The sequence below is a fragment of the Salvelinus namaycush genome, chromosome 29, assembly GCF_016432855.1.
Source record: "Salvelinus namaycush isolate Seneca chromosome 29, SaNama_1.0, whole genome shotgun sequence".
Taxonomy (NCBI): domain Eukaryota; kingdom Metazoa; phylum Chordata; class Actinopteri; order Salmoniformes; family Salmonidae; genus Salvelinus; species Salvelinus namaycush.
Genome location: NC_052335.1, coordinates 34,695,115 through 34,708,009, shown reverse-complemented (window position 1 = coordinate 34,708,009; position 12,895 = coordinate 34,695,115). Strand labels below are relative to the sequence as shown.

The 12,895-nt window shown below is 41.9% G+C and overlaps 1 long non-coding RNA gene across 1 annotated transcript; it reads left to right on the top strand.

Moving 5' to 3' along the window:
• The first annotated feature begins 426 nt into the window (after positions 1-426).
• On the top strand, positions 427-1,875 carry LOC120024346. The gene is made up of 2 exons (XR_005472819.1): positions 427-926; positions 1,450-1,875. It is a non-coding gene; the product is annotated as an uncharacterized LOC120024346 (long non-coding RNA).
• The last annotated feature ends 11,020 nt before the right edge of the window (positions 1,876-12,895 follow it).

Sequence of the window (12,895 nt, the reverse complement as noted above, 5' to 3'; positions counted from 1 at the left end):
CGTGAAGAAACCGGGTGACTCTACGTACTCTGATAACGTATCCCGAGTGAGCCATGTTTCCGTGAAACAGAGAATGTTACTATCTCTGATGTCTCTCTGGAAGGCAACCCTTGCTCGAATTTCGTCTACCTTGATGTCAAGAGATTGGACATTGGCGAGTAGTATACTCGTGAGATGTGGGCGATGTGCCCGTCTACAGAGCCTGACCAGAAGACCGCGCCATCTGCCATCTGTGGCGCCGTTGTTTTGGGTCACCTACTGGGATCTGATGCATTGCCCTGGGTGATAGTCGAAACAGAGGATCCGCTTTGGGAAAGTCATATTCCTGGACTTAATGTTGGTAGTTGACGTTGCTCTTATATCCAGTAGTTCTTCCCGGCTGTATGTAATAAAACTTAAGATTTCCTGGGGTATCAATGTAAGAAATAACACATTAAAAAACAAAATACTGCATAGTTTCCTAAGAACGCGAAGCGAGGCGACCATCTCTGTCGGTGCCATAAGTATTCTGGCCGTACTGTGCTGGTCCAGATCTGTTTTGTCTTCATCAGTTAGTGTATTTCCAACCATGCCAGCACAGAACGGTTCAGTTTGGATTGTACAGTGGTGTGAAAAAGGTTAGGATGGAGTCTGCCTTCATTTCAGCATGGTATTGTGCTTTCCCCTCTCAATACATGGCTGTATCTGTAGGGTTTGGGTGGCTGTAGCCGTCCCTCTCATACCATATTCAATAGGCTTGAATGGCACAGCTGTTATAAACCTGCATTTTGAGTTTTTCCAACAGTTATCGCTTATGGATTGGTTGATAGGTTGGATTGGGTGAAACTGACATGATTTCCACTGATGTTTTCCAGGAGAGATGTCAGCGATTCGGGCCAAACAGCCAATGACCAAGGGAAAGCTGGGACAAAGGAGAGGCTCACACAGTAAGCATGTTTCCTGCTGCCTTCAGTCAGTGCGTTTTCACTCTGTAGTGTCAGCTTATGGTACTGTGCTGGTCCAGATCAATCCTGTTTTCATCAGTTAGTGTATTTCCAACCATGCCAGCACAGAACGGTTCAGTTTGGATTGGACACAAGTCAAGACGTTAGATCTGAACTAGTGTGTCAGGATAGATGATAACACAGAAGGATTACCACACTTTACATTGTTTTTCCTGGGTGAGGGAACTTAATTTAATAAGTATTGCTTTTATTAGAAGGATTACATTGCAAACCTTTTGATGGGCTTAGATTTCATACAGATTGACTCTGCCTTGATGTCAGCATTGCACATTCTTCTCTCACATCCTTCTCTATGTAGTTATTTAGTTGGGATTGTTAGTTTAACCTCAACACTCTCTGCAGATACAGCTGCAACCTGGTAGAGTTAATACAGAGATGAACACATACTGTATTGTACTCAACCTTTATTTAATGTAGTCATTCATAATGTCATCTCTTTCCAAAGGTGCCAAAGGAACAAAAAGGTTTTGGTCGACAATAGAGGTGGATGCAGTTGAAGATTCCTTGATGAATTTTATCCGAATGGGAAAAAGGCCTGGAAAACAAGACTGTGAGAAATGCATTGCTGCTTCTCCCCAAGCGCTAGTAAACAGGGACTGGAGAGCAGTAAAGTTCTATGTACACAACAAAATAGTTGCAGATCAGAGATAATAAGTGTATAAGATGCTTCTATCTTGGTGTACCTCTGAGGATTTAATGGGACTTACTTGACTTAAGCTCATAGGCAGTTGATGAATGTCCTCCATCTCACTCTGTTTGGGGGAAGTTTTCCCAGGTGGGTTGTTCACTTTTGGAGTGACTAAGGTCTCAAGAATACAAAGCCTGCTGACTTTGAATGTTACAGAAAAATAAAATACATTTTTCTAAACTATTAATCTGTTACTTGGATATAATGACTCCATTACTGAAATGGTTGTTCCAGTTTAAATACTTTACAGTAGAACTACACTACAGTAGAACTACACTACAGTAGAACTACACTACAGCCGTTGAGTTGCCATCCGTGTTGCATCATTGTGGCATTCTACATGCAATATTTTCAGTCATAAAATAGAATGAATGCATCAAATATCGATGTAATAAATGTATCACTAGTCACTTTAAACAATGCCACTTTATATAATGTTTACATACCCTGCATTACTCATCTCATATGTATATACTGTACTCTATACCATCTACTGCATCTTGCCTATGCCGTTCGGCCATCGCTCATTCATATATTTATATGCACATATTCGTATTCATTCCTTTACACTTGTGTGTAAAAGGTAGTTGTTGTGAAATTGTTACATTACTTGTTAGATATTACTGCACGGTCGGAACTAGAAGCACAAGCAATGCGCTACACTCGCATTAACGTCTGCTAACCATGTGTATTTGACCAATTTGATTTGATTTGATTTGCAATGTGCGGTCTCAAGTAGGTGGTAAAATTACAAGTGATCTTTTTTCAAGAAGTCAGCAACTTTCGGTGATTTCCTCATATTAGATTTTTTTTCTAGCTCATGAGTGTAATTTCTGTGCTTCTATGATGTCTGGAAAGCAGGGTCCTAAAAAGGTATGTAAATGTGAGGAGTCCTAAATTGGTTAGAAATGCAAGACTGTGTGTGTGTGTGTGTGTGTGTGTGTGTGTGTGCAGCATCACATTTTGTAAAAGCAGAATATTTCTGGTCATTCTACCCCCTTAACCTTTGACCCCCTGACAGCTAATTCCATGGGTGAAAGCACATGACAATTGTTTTTAGACAGACAACAGAACAGTGTGTGTGTGTGTGTGTGTGTGTGTGTGTGTGTGTGTGTGTGTGTGTGTGTGTGTGTGTGTGTGTGTGTGTGTGTGTGTGTGTGTGTGTGTGTGTGTGCGTGCGTATGTGTGTGCGTGTGTGTGTGTGTGTGTGTGTGTGTGTGTGTGTGTGTGTGTGTGTGTGTGTGTGTGTGTGTTAAGGTAGTTTAATATGAAGTGCATTAACTTCTGTGTCCTCTATGGGACTCATTAACTACCTCCCCGGCCTGGATAGAAGCCATAGCATGTCAGACCTGACCTTGTCATACAATATTGTGTTTGGAAGCTGCATTTGGCTCCCATACACACTCCTAACCTAGGAGAGGGAGAGAGAAGCCTTGTGGCCTCCTAGCCACCTGAATGCAGCAGCACGTACAGAGTAGACAGTGTCTGATCTCCAACACACACACAAACACACAGATAAGGAGAGGGAGAGAGAAGCCTTGTGGCCTCCTAGCCACCTGAATGCAGCAGCACGTACAGAGTAGACAGTGTCTGATCTCCAACACACACACAAACACACAAACACACATGTTTGTTTTACTATCCTTGTGGGGACCAAACTATTGATTCCCGTTCAAAATCCTTTTCCCCTAACACTAACCTTAACCCCAAACCCCTAACCCCAAACCTCTAACCCTAAACCTCAGCCTACCACTAAAACCCCAACCTGAGGGACATCTTTGGCTATGCCAAATCTTCCAACAGACCCACCCCAAACCACCCACAGAACAACACTATAGGCAACTCCCACACACTCAAAATCCACATGCACCTACCTCCAGTCCTATCCCACAACTCCAGTGTTATTCCACAACTCCAGTCCAATCCCACAACTCCAGTCCAGTCACACAACTCCAGTCCTATCCCACAACTCCAGTCCTGTCCCACAACTCCAGTCCAGTCCCACAACTCCAGTGTTATTCCACAACTCCAGTCCAATCCCACAACTCCAGTCCAGTCACACAACTCCAGTCCTATCCCACAACTCCAGTCCTATCTCACAACTCCAGTCCAATCCTACAACTCCAGTCCTATCCCACAACTCCAGTCCTATCCCACAACTCCAGTTCTATCCCACAACTCCAGTCCTATCCCACAACTCCAGTCCAATCCCACAACTCCAGTCCAATCCCACAACTCCAGTCATATCCCACAACTCCAGTCATATCCCACAACTCCAGTCCAATCCCACAACTCCAGTCCTATCCCACAACTCATGACTGTGTGAGCATCACCATTGTCTATGCCATAACATGCATACTATGTTACAACAACATTTATATAGAAGAAACAAGCCCCACGTCTCAAACAGCACCATTACACAACTGACAAAACCCCCACTATAAACACACCTGGTCAAACACTTTCAACCCCACAACCTCCCTCCACATCACCAGTCTGGAGATGAACGTCTCCAGGAACATATCCCAAAGAAGAGTGGCTGAAACCAGACGGATAGACAAAATGTAAGACCTTGGCTCCATTTGGCTTGAATGGTAAAGCATAGTATGATCTGTATGGGTCGGTGGGGGCCCAGTTGGGAGAGGAGGAAGTTCAGAAAAAAGTATCTATTTATTTGCCCTGTCTTGTTTTGTCTTTTATATTTATAAATGTTTTTCTTATATTAAGCACTTTAACATAGTACTTATTTTGCAGCCCTTAATCCCTTACCCCTTAATCCCCTATCCCTTAACCCTTATCCCTTAACCCATTAATTCCTTAATCCCTTATCCCTTAATCCCGTATCTCTTAATCCCTTAATCCCCTATCCCTTAATCCTTATCCCTTAACCCATTAATTCCTTAATCCCTTATCCCTTAATCCCATATCTCTTAATCCCTTAATCCCCTATCCCTTAATCCCTTGGTGTGATTTTCCATTATTTACTATATTATTTACTTATTCAATTATTTATCTATTAATTTATTGATCCAGCTTGTTTTTTTATTATATTCATTATATTTTTTTATTGTTTTTAATTAAACTCTTGGCGCTTAATCAATCCCTTGTCGTCCATTCATTGTTGTCTTCCTTCAGGTGACCCCTCTGAGCTCTCGGCCTACATTGATCCCTCAGGCAACTAACCGCCCAATGTTCTCCCAACCTATCCAAACCAGACTGACTTGCAATATGCAGACAGAGCAGGATGTTTTAATAGGCCCGTGCAATCCAAGGTTTGATACCAGCACAAACAGAAACCCTCTTAATCCTAACCCTAAATTTAACCCCTTGACCCCTAACCCTTAACCTTTCGAGCGCAGGCGTTCCACTAGCGACCCACCTCCACAACATCCGGTGAAATTGCAGAGCGCGAAATACAAATGACAGAAATATAAATATTTAACATTCATGAAAATACAAGTGTTATTCATCAAAATAAAGCTTAACTTCTTGTTAATCCAGCCGCTGTGTCCGATTTCAAAAAGGCTTTACGGCGAAAGCACACCATGCGATTATCTGAGGACAGCGCCCCGCATACAAAAGCATGAAAAACATATTTCAACTAGGCAGGTGCGCCACGAAAGTCAGAAATAGCGATATAATAAATGCCTTACCTTTGCAGATCTTCTTCTGTTGGCACTCCAAAAGGTCCCAGCTACATCACAAATGGTCCTTTTGTTCGATAATGTCCTTCTTTATATCCATAAATACTCAGTATAGCTGGCGCGCTTCAGTCAATAATCCACCCAGTTTCCCTCCATCAAAATGCATACAAAATGAATCCCAAACGTGACCAATAAACTTATCCAAACAAGTCAAACAACGTTTATAATCAAACCTAAGGTACCCTAATACGTAAATAAACGATAAAATTTAAGACGGAGAATTATTAATAGTTATTGTCTTTACCGGAGATAAACAACAAAGAACGCGCTCTCATCCACGCGCATGAAAACACTACAGCCAAAATGGGAGCAACTTAGAAAACTACAAATTCTGGCTCATTTTTCCAAAAACAAGCCAGACAGTTTTATTTAGCTAACGTTAGCTAGCTAGCTACTGTAACTGTTATTGTAGCTTTCTGTTTGTACATAGCTTGCACTTCATTGGCATTCCTCGAGGATATTGTATTTTATCTTTCCAACCAGGCAAAGTACTATGAAGACACCCCTGATCTCAACAAGAGGCGCAACATTCAGAGGAATTCACATGTTCAGTGTAACGTTAAGCAGTTAACTTCTATTAGATCATTGGATGGATTTAGCGATGAACAACCATTTTTCAACAACCATTTTCCATCTAGCTAGTTGGTCATCTACATGTTGCTAGCTATACATATAGTTCAGTGGAGGCTCTGCAGCTCTAGCGATACAGTCCTGTAGCTTAACATCCAATTCATTGGACCACTCCCGTACTGAGCACATCACTGGTACTTCCTGTTTTATTTATTTTTATTTTTTAAAGCAGGAATCAGTAAGATATAGTTATGGTCAGATTTGCCAAATGGAGGGCGAGGGAGAGCTTTGGCTCTGTGCGTGGAGTAAATGTGATCTTTTTGCCTCTAGTTGCACAGGTGACATGCTAGTAGAAATGAGGTCAAACGGATTTCAGTTTTACTGCATAAAAGTCACCGGCCACTACGAGCGCCACCTTTAGGTGAGTTTTTAAAATTGTTTTCTTATAGCCCTATACAGCTTGTTGAGTGCGGTCTTAGTGCCAATATCGGTTTGTGGTGGCTACAAATTTTTTAAACGAAAACTCTCTTGGTAAACAATATGGTCTACAGCTTATTGTGAGGTATTCTAACTGAGGCGAGTAAAACCTCGAGACTTCCTTAATATTATAGATCACGAACCAGGTGTTAACAAAGAGACACACCCCTTCCTCTGAGCTTCCCCGATGCCACCGTTCTGTCCTGCCGGTGCATAGAAAAAACAGCTAGATTTATATTTACCATGTCCTTGTTCAGCCACAACTCAGAGAAACATATATTACAGTTCCTCAGATCACGTTAATAGTCTCAAACGGAGCTCATCCAGTTTATTCTCCAGTGACGGCAGGTTCGCCAATAGAACAGAAGTTAGAGGCGATTTATCCACTCTCCGACGTTGTCTCGTGAGGTGTCCCGGCATCCCGGCGCCATCACCTCCTTCTTCAAGAGTCAGGGATTTGGGCCTGGTCCGGGATAATCAATGTCTTTCGCCTTACGACTCAATTAAAGTAGAAGTCCTGGTCCAAATCAACAGGCTGTTCTGTTGTCCAGAAACGTTATGTTAAGATCAGTAGGAAAAAAAATACATAAAATAGCAGAGTTGGGCAGGATCCGTAAAATGGACGACATTCCCTCCAGCGCCATTGTTTTGTATTGACTATGACTATGACACATATTGATTGTCTTTCCACCAAAGTCTGTTTTCTGAGCCGCAGGAGTTGAGTGTAAGTGTGATGTACACGCACACACACACACACACACACGCTGGTGTGGGTCACACACACACACCGGACACACACATACACGTGCGTACACACACACACACGCAAACATACTGGATACACAAACCCTGGCTGGGTCAGACGCATGCACGCATTCACACACACCTTGAAATGGTCTTGAAAAGGAGAAGATTGACCGAGTGAGTGAGTAAGTGGCTGAGTGGCTGAGTGTGAGTGGCTGAGTGGCTGAGTGGCTGAGTGGCTGAGTGAGTGAGTGAGTGAGTGAGTGAGTGAGTGAGTGAGTGAGTGAGTGAGTGAGTGAGTGAGTGAGTGAGTGAGTGAGTGAGTGAGTGAGTGAGTGAGTGAGTGAGTGAGTGAGTGAGTGAGTGAGTGAGTGAGTGAGTGAGTGAGTAACATCATTCTAGTCTGTGTGTATGTAAACAGCTGGCAGTGTACAACAGCATGCAGAGACATACTGCACCCCAGTGTGATCACTCAGCTCTGAGACCAGGGGATATAGGTCTGTGAGACATACTAAAGGTACCTCCTCCACTGTTTACTAGTTTACAATGCTGACTCTGTGGTCCGTCCAGCTCTGATGTTTACTGCAAAGCAGGCCGAAAGTACGACAGGCACGCAAAGTCACTTTTCACTCTGTAATGAGTACCAAAACTGTCCACCACCACACAGGGTAACTGTTAACACTCAGAGAGAGAGAGAGAGAGAGAGAGAGAGAGAGAGAGAGAGAGAGAGAGAGAGAGAGAGAGAGAGAGAGAGAGAGAGGGGAAGAGAGGGAGAGAGAGGGGAAGAGAGAGAGGGGAGAAGAGGGAGAGAGAGAGGGAGAGAGGAAGAGAGAGAGAGGGGGGAAGAGAGGGGGAGAGAGAGGTGAGGAGAGGGAGAGGGGAAGAGAGAGATAGGTGAAGAGAGGGAGATAGGGAGAGATGGGAACATAGGGAGGACAGAGAAGACAGAGAAAGGGAGGGTGAGCGAGCGAGGTGAGAAACAGACATTCCTCTGATAACTCAGCACTGCTCCATCAGGGGGGACAGACTACACACACAGGAACAGACACAGGAACAGACACAGGAACAGACACAGGAACACACACAGGAACAGATACAGGAACAGACAGGAAGAGACACAGGAAGAGACACAGGAACACACACAGGAAGAGACACAGGAAGAGACACAGGAACACACACAGGAAGAGACACAGGAAGAGACACAGGAAGAGACACAGGAAGAGACACAGGAAGAGACACAGGAAGAGACACAGGAAGAGACACAGGAACACACACAGGAAGAGACACAGGAAGAGACACAGGAAGAGACACAGGAAGAGACACAGGAACACACACAGGAACACACACAGGAACACACACAGGAACACACACAGGAACAGACACAGGAACAGACACAGGAACACACACAGGAACAGACACAGGAACAGACACAGGAACAGACACAGGAACACACACAGGAACAGACACAGGAACAGACACAGGAACACACACAGGAACAGATACAGGAACAGACAGGAACAGACACAGGAACAGACACAGGAACACACACAGGAACAGACACAGGAACAGACACAGGAACAGACACAGGAACACACACAGGAACAGACACAGGAACAGACAGGAACAGACACAGGAACAGACACAGGAACACACACAGGAGCAGACACAGGAACAGACACAGGAACAGACACAGGAACAGACACAGGAACAGACACAGGAACAGACACAGGAACACACACAGGAACAGACACAGGAACACACACAGGAACAGACACAGGAACACACACAGGAACAGACACAGGAACACACACAGGAACAGACACAGTTGGACAGAGTTTTTTTTCTTGCAAACAATTCTCTCGAGATTCTATTTTTAGCAATGGCAAAAATGTGGCACAAAAAATCTTCTAGTTTACCAGAAGTCGTTTCTAGTGAACACATGAGTTTTAAGACCAGTAACCGTTGATGACCAATCAGGGGGAAAAGAAGAAGAAGAAGAATAGGTTGGAAATGGAAACTAAGAGATCTACCTACCAAAGTTGGCCGGTGAGCGTCTAACTTATCAATACACATGTTCTTAGCTAATTGATGCCTGGTTAGCAATTTCATGTTTTATGGGAAAGAGTAAAATACATTTTGTTGCTATATCAGTTTCAACCTGTGAGCGCCACTGACTGGCTAGCTAGTGGCTAGCGCATAGCTAGCTAGATAACATTAGCTATCTTACATTAGCCCACTACCGTAGCTAACTAATGATTTGACGGATATTTTAAACACTTTTTTAGGCGAAGACGTTGCTGTCTTTATGCTCTTGTTTTAAAAGGGTGAAAAGGAGAAGATTGACAGAGTGACTGTGTGTAATACCATGCCGATATGCTAGTGTCACAGTTTAGTAGCGTTCGCATGTTAGCTAGCACAACAGCTAAGGTAGCAACAATATAAGCTGACTTGACATCATAGCAAAATGTCACTTTCTCAGATGGATACCCTCCCCCTACCAGTGGTCTTGGGACAGGCTGTATGGAGAAGAAACCCTGGATAGATGTTTGTGATGCACTCCCTCATAACACTTTTTTTGGGGTGATAAATGAGTGTATCATCTTTAAGCAAATGCATGTATTATTCTCATAAATGTAGCCCATACATTCAGCATGTGTAACAATTGGATCTTTCATTGCTTTAAACTTGCTGCCGAGTGGCGCAGCGGTCTAAGGCACTGCATCTCAGTCCTAGAGGTGTCACTACAGACCCTGGTTCGATTCCAGGCTGTATCACAACCGACTGTGATTGGGAATCCCATAAGAATTTGTTCGAACTGACTTGCCTTGTTAACTTCTCTAGGATATGGGGCAGCATTTTCACTTTGGATGAATAGCATGCCCAGAGTGAACTGCCTCCTACTCTGTCCCATATGCTAATTTATGCATATTATTATTACTATTGGATATAAAACACTCTGAAGTTTCTAAAACTGTTTGAATGATGTCTGTGAGTATAACAGAACTCATATGGCAGGCAAAAACCTGAGAAAAAATCCAAACAGGAAGTGAGAATTCTGAGGCTGGTCGATTTTCAGCTCATCGCCTATTGAAATCCCAGTGGGATATGGATCTGTTTGCACTTCCTACGCCTTCCACTAGATGTCAACAGTCTGTAGAACGTTGAATGAAGCTTATACTGTGATGTGGGGCCGGATTGGAGGTGTTTGAGTCAGTGGTCTGGCAGAGAGCCTGTTCCTGGTCATGCGCATTCCACATGATATCGACTTGCGTTCCATTACTTCTATAGACACAAAGGAATTCTCCAGTTTGAACGTTATTGAATATTTATGATAACAACATCCTAAAGATTGATTCTCTACTTAGTTTGACAAGTTTATTCGACCTGTAAAATAACTTTTTGAAGTTTTCGTCCGACGTTTGCCTGGATCTGCACGAGCGTTTGGATATGTGTACTATACGTGCTAACAAAAGTAGCTACTTGGACATAAATAATGGACATTATTGAACAAAACAACAATTTATTGTGGAACTATGATTCCTGGGAGTGCATTCTGATGAAGATCATCAAAGGTAAGGGAATATTTATGATGTCATTTTGTATTTCTGTTGACTCCAACATGGCGGAGAAATGTTGTTTCTATCTGAGCGCCGTCTCAGATTATTGCATGGTTTGCTTTTTCTGTAAAGTTTTTTTGAAATCTGACACAGCGGTTGCATTAAGAACAAGTGTATCTTTAATTCTATGTAAAACATGTATCTTTCATCAAAGTTTATGATGAGTATTTCTGTTATTTGATGTGGCTCTCTGCAATTTCTCTGGATATTTTGGAGGCATTTCTGAACATGGCGCCAATATAAACTGAGATCTTTGGATATAAATATGCACATTATCGAACAAAACATACATGTATTGTGTAACATGATGTCCTATGAGTGTCATCTGATGAAGATCATCAAAGGTTAGTGATTCATTTTATCTCTATTTCTGCTTTTTGTTACTCCTCTCTTTGGCTGGAAAAATGGCTGTCTTTTTCTGTGGCTATGTACTGACCTAACATAATCGTTTGGTGTGCTTTGGCCGTAAATCCTTTTTGAAATGAGACATGTTGGCTGGATTCACAACAAGTGTAGCTTTAATTTGGTGTCTTTCATGTGTGATTTCATGAAAGTTAGATTTTTATAGTAATTTATTTGAATTTGGCGCTCTGCATTTTTACTGGCTTTTGGCCAAGTGGGACGTTAGCGTCCCACATATCCCAGAGAAGTTAAATAAAGGTCAAATTAAAAATACATGACATTTTTTTTGTAGCTAGCTCATCTTCATCATATGTTGTTCCTCCTCCCTTTCTTTCTAAAAGCAAAGCGTTACCAGGCAACAAGACAGATTGATGGCTTCAATTAAACCGGGGACAGAGAAATACGTGGACACCAGGACGTCTGGCATGCATTGAGATGTAAATTAACAATAATTAATTCAGGGAAAATCATATGAATTGCCATATTAGGCATAGCTCAATTTTATGTTGCTTTTCTTCTAACCAAGCCTTAAAAACGTATTTTTGACATACACCAGATTGGTGCCGTGAAATGTGTTGTTTTACAGGTTCAGCCATAGTAGTTCAGCGCCCCTGGAGCTAATTAGGGTTAAATTCCTTGCTCAAGGACAGATTGACAGATTTTTCACCTTGTCGGCTCGGGTATTTCGAACCAGCGACGTCCCCAGTCTAGATTTAAGATTATAATTAGTTCATTAGTTTGAATCAATTGTGTTGAGGCTTGGCTGGAGAAAAATATTGTATACTGTAGCTCTCTAGGTACAATTGGCCACACATATAGAGGTCGATTTAGTAGGCCTAAGTCCCAGTTTATGCTAGCTACATCGTATGTTTATATACAATTTATACAAGGAAGAAACATTGTTTCCTTGCTGAAAGAAATATAGAATGCCAGTTTGTTTCAGTGAGAAGCATAGCAACGTCAATGCAACTTTGTAACAGCTGACCCATTTTTCTAAAGCCAAACCTGCCCTTTAGTCACTGAGTCTACCTTTAAAGATGACAAATAGAAAAGGTCTTCAGTAGGCCTATACTTAATATTATTTTTGTTTTTGTGTTTTCTGATTGTTTCAGTGCATGCTTTCAGCAATTTGTAAAAGGATTTTCAAATCTCCAAAGTGCACTCAAAAAGGAAATAGTTCTGAACTGGGTTTGATTTTGTTTTTGTTGTTTTAATTATTTACATTTTGTTCATTTTCTTTTAAACTTCCATGGTTGAAAGCTCATTTCTCAGGCTCGTGTAAATTATGTACAGTAGTTGCCCTTTTAAACATCCTAAGGTTAACGTCACCATGGTGTTCACATTTCTCTCATGTAAATGTTGTTGCTAAAAAAATTAAATCAACAATTTATTTGGGAAATATTCCGTGTTTGATCCTTTCTTCATTAGCATTCTGATGATTTCAAGGTTAACATTGTACCACTTGGCATAATATTTTCATTGTGAGATAGATACAGTTGTATTGTATTTATTTAGTATATTTAGAATGTTTTATTTAGTTTTCTCTGTGAGAAGAAAGTTATTTTAAAGTTATATGTGATTTGGTTTCGTTAGATAAGACATACGGAACCCCCTGAAGCTCAAGGCCAAAATAAAAGTAGACTCTTCGAATTATCTCGTTTGAACAACTTAGTATCTCACATTGAACAA